This window comes from Pundamilia nyererei, unplaced genomic scaffold (genome assembly GCF_000239375.1).
Source record: "Pundamilia nyererei isolate P.nyererei 1_Seehausen unplaced genomic scaffold, PunNye1.0 scaffold00131, whole genome shotgun sequence".
In the NCBI taxonomy this organism is placed as follows: domain Eukaryota; kingdom Metazoa; phylum Chordata; class Actinopteri; order Cichliformes; family Cichlidae; genus Pundamilia; species Pundamilia nyererei.
This window is the reverse complement of record NW_005187532.1, coordinates 984,119-991,208: the sequence shown is the minus strand read 5'-3', so window position 1 is coordinate 991,208 and position 7,090 is coordinate 984,119.

The following is a 7,090-nucleotide window of genomic DNA, read 5'->3' as shown; positions in this document are numbered from 1 at the left end:
TGTGTGTGTGTGTGTGTGTGTGTGTGTGTGTGTGTGTGTGTGTGTGTGTGTCTTAAGGCTCTTCCACTAGTATCTACTCGGCCCGGCTCTTTCCTACTCTCACCTGTAGGAGGCGCCACAGTGGCTCTGCCTCCATCTTGTCCTATCCCAGCATCCTCCTCTGTCACACCAACCCTCTGCACGTTTCCGCTCAGCGTCTGAGAGGCGCACAGTAAAACGTTCAGCCTGACGAGGCTGATTGGTCCCCGGGGGCTATCGAACCTGCAAACACGTTGGTTATTCCAACAAGTGGCTGAGCAGATGTTGCTGTGACACAGCACAACAGAACCTGAGTGGGACCCAGAAACAGGCAGTCGCAGAAATGAGCAGAGGGATTATTTTTGGATCCCACAGACATGATTCAGTTTGACCTGCTTGTGTTTCACTCAGACTGAACAGCTGGACTGAAATCAGGTTTTGACATCTGCATCACAGATGCTGACGGCCAGCCTTTAAAGACTGACGCTGGGGTCGAAATTATCTTTAAGATGAAACATTTAGTCAAATTTAGTCCACTGCCACGGGGGTGCAGAGGATGTGTCGGCAAAGGTGTGTCCTGTTTTTGTGATGTCATTAGAAAAGTGAAGCTTTTACATTTTGAGTAATCAGTACATGTGAAACAACCTCCTCATGTCCCTTCGTATGATGTATTAGTCGATATGGTTTCCTGAACTTTGACCTTGGAGCGCTAACAATGAAGGTAAATAAATACAATTTAAAGTTTTTCCTGATTTTTCACGTTTGATGTGACCGATGTTCACCAAAATGAAACCAGCTTCAGTTTGATGGTCACAGCTTTGTCACCAAAATCAGTCGTGCAGTATCTGAAACTATTAGAATGTTTAGTCTTGATTTAAACTCTGGGTAAATGCGTTACTGCATCATCATCTGCTCTGCTGAGGCTCCTGAGGACCAGGTTTTGGCAGAAGGATTCAGCTCGTCTGTATTTTGGGGTCCGGTGTTTCTCGTCTTCCTCCTGACAACAGCTCAGATTCTCTGAAAGGTTCGTGTCAGCGGAGCTGGCCGGCACAGAGGGGATGGTCAGAAAACCGTTTGGTAGTGGTGTGGCATGACGGGCAGGTGGTCAGTGCTGCTGGAAAAGGAAATCTCCATTAAGCTTTCTTTACTTTGCATTGAGAGGAACTTCACAGTGGATTTCAAACACTGTAAAAATGTGCTTTAATCAGAAACAGAGACTTTAGTCCAGGTGTCACGGCACACTGTGACACCTGCCTCCGTCCAATTCAGCTGAGTTTTCCACACTAACCTGGTTGTTCTCCCACTTTTTTTCTTTCCACTCAGTTTCCCATTGATACACTAGCTGATCTTCTTGCAGGATCACTGCAGCTGAGTTAAATCAGCTGGTTATTCATTATTACAGATACAGTTGTGATAATGGATTCCTTTCTTTAGGCGATTACTTTTGATAGCACCAGCTTTTCTTTTAGCAGTGAAACTGATTTTATGTCAGAATATTAGTTGGTGGAAAAAGCAAAGGAAATGTGACCGACAGGAAATGATGAGTGCGTCCCGAGTTATCATCCTTTCGTCGTACTTTGAGGCATTTTCAGAAGCTTTTAAGTTTAGGGCAGATGCTCGGAGTTACAACCCTCCTGAGGCCTTTTATTGGAGTTATGAGTACTTTCAGTCTGTACTGCTTCACTAACACAGCCTTCATCATTGTGGTTTTAAAAATGGTCTCCTGGGTGTTACAGCTCTAATATCAAAAATGAGAAATCTACTCGGGCAGGAGGGAATCTCACACAGCACCATGGGGATGTGAAATCGCGGAGAATGAAAGGATGACCTTTCGCACAGGTAAATCTTTCTTTGGTGGGGATGAAAAGTACCTCAGCTTTCCCAGTCTGACTTGTCTGCTGCTGAGGTCATGTCTGAATAACACAAACCCTTCGGCGTGACTCACATCGCTTCTCTGTAATCAAGAAACCCCGGATGCCACCTGGAACGTGACGCTCGGCCTGCGTACGCTCTGCAGCACCGTCTCCGTTTGTTTGACCTCACGACCCGCAGACTAAAATCCTGCAGATAGCAGCTCACTGTATTCGGTTTTCCACTGCTTTGTAACCTTTCTCATTCAAAACCTGTAATTCACTCAGAGTAAAAATACGCAGAGTAACCTTGGAGGAATAAGCAATATATAAACAATCCAACATCTCATGTTTGTGAAGGAGGAAGCCGATGCCATCCTTTCTTCTTCGTGGCTCTAAAGATGTGATGAATGCTGGAAAAGATCATTTTTCACACGTTCCTACAGTCGAAAACCGAATTTTATCGCTTTGAGACCAGTTTGAGGGGTAAAAACTCCCCAAGGTCGTCCCCAAAAGACCCTAAGGTCAACGTTTCTGACAGTCACCTGGGATTTTCAGATTTTACACCATAGGTGCATCTACTGAGACGCTGAGGGGGTAGCGCTGGTGGCATTTCATCAGTTTTAGTCTTTGCATTTTAACTAGTTAGTTATTAATCTCTGTCTCTCTTCCACAGCGTGTCTTTATCCTGTCTTCCTTCTCTCTCCCCAACCAATCACAGCAGATGGCCCCGCCCCTCCCTGAGCCTGGTTCTGCTGGAGGTTTCTTCCTGTTAAAAGGGAGTTTTTCCTTCCCACTGTCACCAAAGTGCTGCTCATAGGGGGTCATATGATTGACGGGTGTTATTGTAGGTCCTTACCTTACATTATAAAGCGCCTTGCAGCAACTGTCGTTGTGATTTATATAAACAAAAGAAGCACTGATCACTGTCAGAAGATGAGTTTGAGGAGACGAACAAGAAGCAAATATTGGGATTATTTTGGACACTGCTGACAAAGGAATTCAAGACGAATGAAAGCCCTTTGTTTGAGGGAGAACTATTCAAACATCGTAAGCAAAAGTTTTGTTGCTTTCCACGTCAAGAACAAAATACACCTCGTCTATGAATTGGTGTTCTGGTCCAGCCTTTCCTATGACACAGTGGGATTAATGTCTGCCAAAGGCAAAATGATAAACGTGCATTAAATACTGCACAAACAGAGGGAAGGCAACATCTGTCTTCATCGTAAATGTGAACATAAACTTACAAAAGTAGAAGCTGCAGAGAGGCGAGGCGGGGACATAAAGGAAGTGCACTTGAACATACAGACATTTATCAGCCAACTTGTGACTGCTACACGGACAAACAAGACATCTGCCATAAATCTGGACAGGCGCTGTGGGTGCAAAGACACATAAAGGACACCTGACTGCGGAGACGGGCCATTTCAGGACTCGTAAAGCTGGAGCAAAGTCAGAGAAACCATAAAGAGTTGACGACACGACGCAGGGGGAACGAGATGCCCGGCCTCAGACAAAGAAACATCGTCAGCTCGCACTCAGTTCTGCAACAGCTGATGCTGCCGAGAGAGTCTAAAGATTTCCCAAGAGCTTGTTGTGTTTAGTGATGGTAAATTTGATTCTTTTTACTGAATCGAGTTTAAATGAGTCACTCACCAAAGTGAATCGGATTTCTTGAGTCATTTGAGTCACTGAGTCATTTGACCAGAGAGTGCAAAAATGTACATTTTCACTCAAACTTAATTTGTTTCTCTTTTACTGTAAGTCCTACTGCTAAGATGAGTGATTGTAAAAGAAAACAACTATTTTATAGAGCAAAAAAGATTCTACAGGGAACATTTATTTATTTGTATTTTATTTTATTAGTATTTTCCTTAATTGTGTCAAATATATATTTTCTCATCTAAATGTGCACTGAGCTGTGAGCCAGGGGGCGGTACAGTGCCTTAACATTGGTTGCCAACCAAGCAGAAGAAGAAGAAGCTGTGAGCCAGGAGGGAGGGGGTGAGCAGCTCAAATGTGCTTGTCACTACCCGATCCGTACCGGAAACCCGATCGGTACCCTGCATGCGTGAAAGGTGTCTACTTCCGGTCGAAGCGTTTTACGATAGTTACAGGTCAGAGTATCTGTTAAGAATAACAAGTATCTCTTAAAATGTTTCCGATAATGAAACATTTAATATAATGTAGATAAAAACAAAAAATAAAAAGATAGTGACAGATCGTTACTGCGCATGTGCAAAGTCGGACCGTACAAATCGGGTCTACCCGATCCGTACCGCGCATGTGCAGGGGTTTTCTTCTTCTTCTGTTCGTTTAATGGCAGTTTACTCCCCAGTGTACGAGGATACCGCCACCTGCTGACTGAGCTAGTGAACCCTATTGTAAACTGAATTAGCGTCATCACAAACGTGTGTTAAATTTGATTTAGTGATAGTCGAGTGTGTTTATGCTTGTCTGTGAGGAGAGGATTGTTGGAATAGTGATGATGATGATGTGCGCTGTCACTGTCAATTGTCAGTAAACACTTCATCTGGCTGCTGAATCTTCACGTGACATATTATAAAGTCTGTATTATTAACTCTGTAATTAGGCGCCATTCTTCTTATTTTACGGCGCTGTTGTTCAATCGGTGGACGCTCTCTGTTGAGGAGAGAAGCATTAATTTGTTGCGGATACGGATTATCCATTGTTTAAATGTCCCGGTAGTCGAAAAGGAGGCAGAGCTGCTCAGAAATGCTAGGAGCTAACTGAGCGCTAACCGTGTCATTCAAATATATTGAATGTCGCAATGTTGGCAAAGAGAGGAAGTGACCTAAGATTTGCCCATGCGAGGTACGGATCGGGTTTCCGGTACGGATCGGGTAGCGACAGTGTTGTTAGCATGTTAGCTGAGCGCTGCTACTGTGAACCGAGGAGCTATTGTCTTGATGTGAGCTTCTACTCGGGGTTTTTTCTTCCAGTTCAGAGCAGAAATATTTTTGTTAAGAAACTGGCTGTTGTTTTTTCCCCCACAATTTTAATTATAAGCTAGATATATTTCTGCTAATGGAATTAGTTTGCTAACAGCAACAGGGATGAGTCAGTGAGTCAGTTGGACTTGTGAATCATGATTCACGAGTCAGTGAAGTGATTCTCGAGTATTGAACGATTCGTTCACGAATTGAACATCACTAGTTGTGTTTCCTTTAACCCTGCACTGTTCTCACGTCTCATCAGCAGGGATTTATTTCTTAATAACAGAGTTATCGTTTGGACGCTGAGAGCCGAATGCTGCAGTAGACAATAGCATAGACACAGTAGTTGTATATTTACATATACTACTGTGTGTGTGTGTGTGTGTGTGTGTGTGTGTGTGTGTGTGTGTGTGTGTGTGTCAGTATAAAATGGGTCCTCTTTGAACCTGACATATAAGAACATTAGTGTTTAAATATTGTTTCTCATCATGCGTCACTGACTCATCTCTTTGTTGTGGCCTTGCAGTCTTTTCCTTTGAGCATCAGTTAACTGAGAGATAAGGCCATGGACGCAACAGCAGGTCTCAGAGCAACTTTAATTTCAGCGCCTTCTCAGTATCAGTGAGTCAGGAGCCTCGTACAGTAAAGAGTAAACGTGTTTCTGCTCTCTAACCGGGTTCAGTGTTAAATGTTTTTGTACTTGGTTGTGAGGATTTTACAAAGTGCTGCGTTCCTCTATGGCACAAGGAGCATGTTGGCTTTATCCATTTAGACTCTGCTGTATGAAAAAGTCTTAACAGTCTTAACTTCAAAGCTTTTTTATTGCTGGTGTCTGAATGGAAAACCTTTGAGTGCCTCTCTTCTGCTCTCGGCATCAACAGTGAGCAAGTTGCTGTTATCATTTCTAGCTTGAAATAATTACAGTAAGAAGATTTACACAGCTTCTTTCAAGGAATCCAAGGCTGCGTTACACAAAAACATTGAAGGCCTCAGTGAATCAGTGACAGCATGTTATAGGAGATGTGCGACTAGGATCCAGTGGAGGTGCAGGAGACCGGTTCAAACCTACTGCAGCTTTTCCAGGACTTTGATCCAGGACGTAGGCAGACACCAGTGTTGTAGTCCTGGCAACAGGAACAGCCACCCATGTCAAAGTAAAGAACAAACCGCTTTTCTGAGTAATGACTGAAACCACAACCAAGAGAAACGGAGTCGGATAATCACTAATGTCGCCAAACGGCACGATGAGCCGACACACTGCGACCCGGCTTTTTGAACAGCAACAAACTGTCTGTGAATGAGGCACCAGAAAGAAGAAGCAGCTCAGGCCAAAAGATTGAGACCTTACCGTTGTTGAGATTGTATAAAAGGTACTGAGTCCACGCCACTCTGTCCTAATGTGGAAGATTCAACTTCATCAGTTGAGGACAAGGACGGGAACCTGAAACCACAGCTGAAAGAAACGACTGCAGAAAATCTTCACGTCCTTCAGCTGGTGATGAATGCAGCCATCTTTCCTGAAAACTTCAAAGACAGTTGTGCCATAAAAATGAAGTTCAGCTGTCATCCACACCCACAGCTGAGGATCCAGCAGGCACGATCAAGAAAGTGTGACGGTGTACGACCCTCTTACATGGAGGAGAAAAATGAGAACACCTCAGCTCACCTGTGCCTCGGAGCGGGCGTTTGGCACATGGAGGTTCATCTGTAACCCGACTTAACGAGGAGCACGCTGATGCTCTTGTTCGCAAAGCCCATTCAGGGCAGCTAGCACGGCTGGGTGGTCGAATGCTGCTGTGTCGAGCATCGACTGGAGCGCGCTGCATTCTGAATGGTGGGTGTTTTAATATTCTGTGCACTTTTTAGCCTCTGGCGTTTTGAACACGTGAAGCCAAAACACTGTTTTACAAAGAGAATGATGTTGGCGAGCAGTCTGGCAGGCGATCTCTAAACTACTGTTCTGGTAGGTTTCGTGCAGCGCACACTGAACAAAGGAACACTTTCATTAAAGTTCAGTTAGTGTTTTTATTTTTCTCTATCTGACCTGAAAAACTGAAAATATTCGTTGTAGGTTTGTAGTTTTTATGTTGCAGACAAACTAAAATACTCGTGGTCACTGTTGCTGCCTGGCATTAGTTTTTAGATTCTTTATTTTCCATCACAGGACAATTTGGTCTCATGTTTTGGTATTTTTCCTCTGTGGTATTAAACGGTATCGAGTGTGTTTCTGGTTATTGTTTTAACATAACCCCTTTTTTTTTTTTT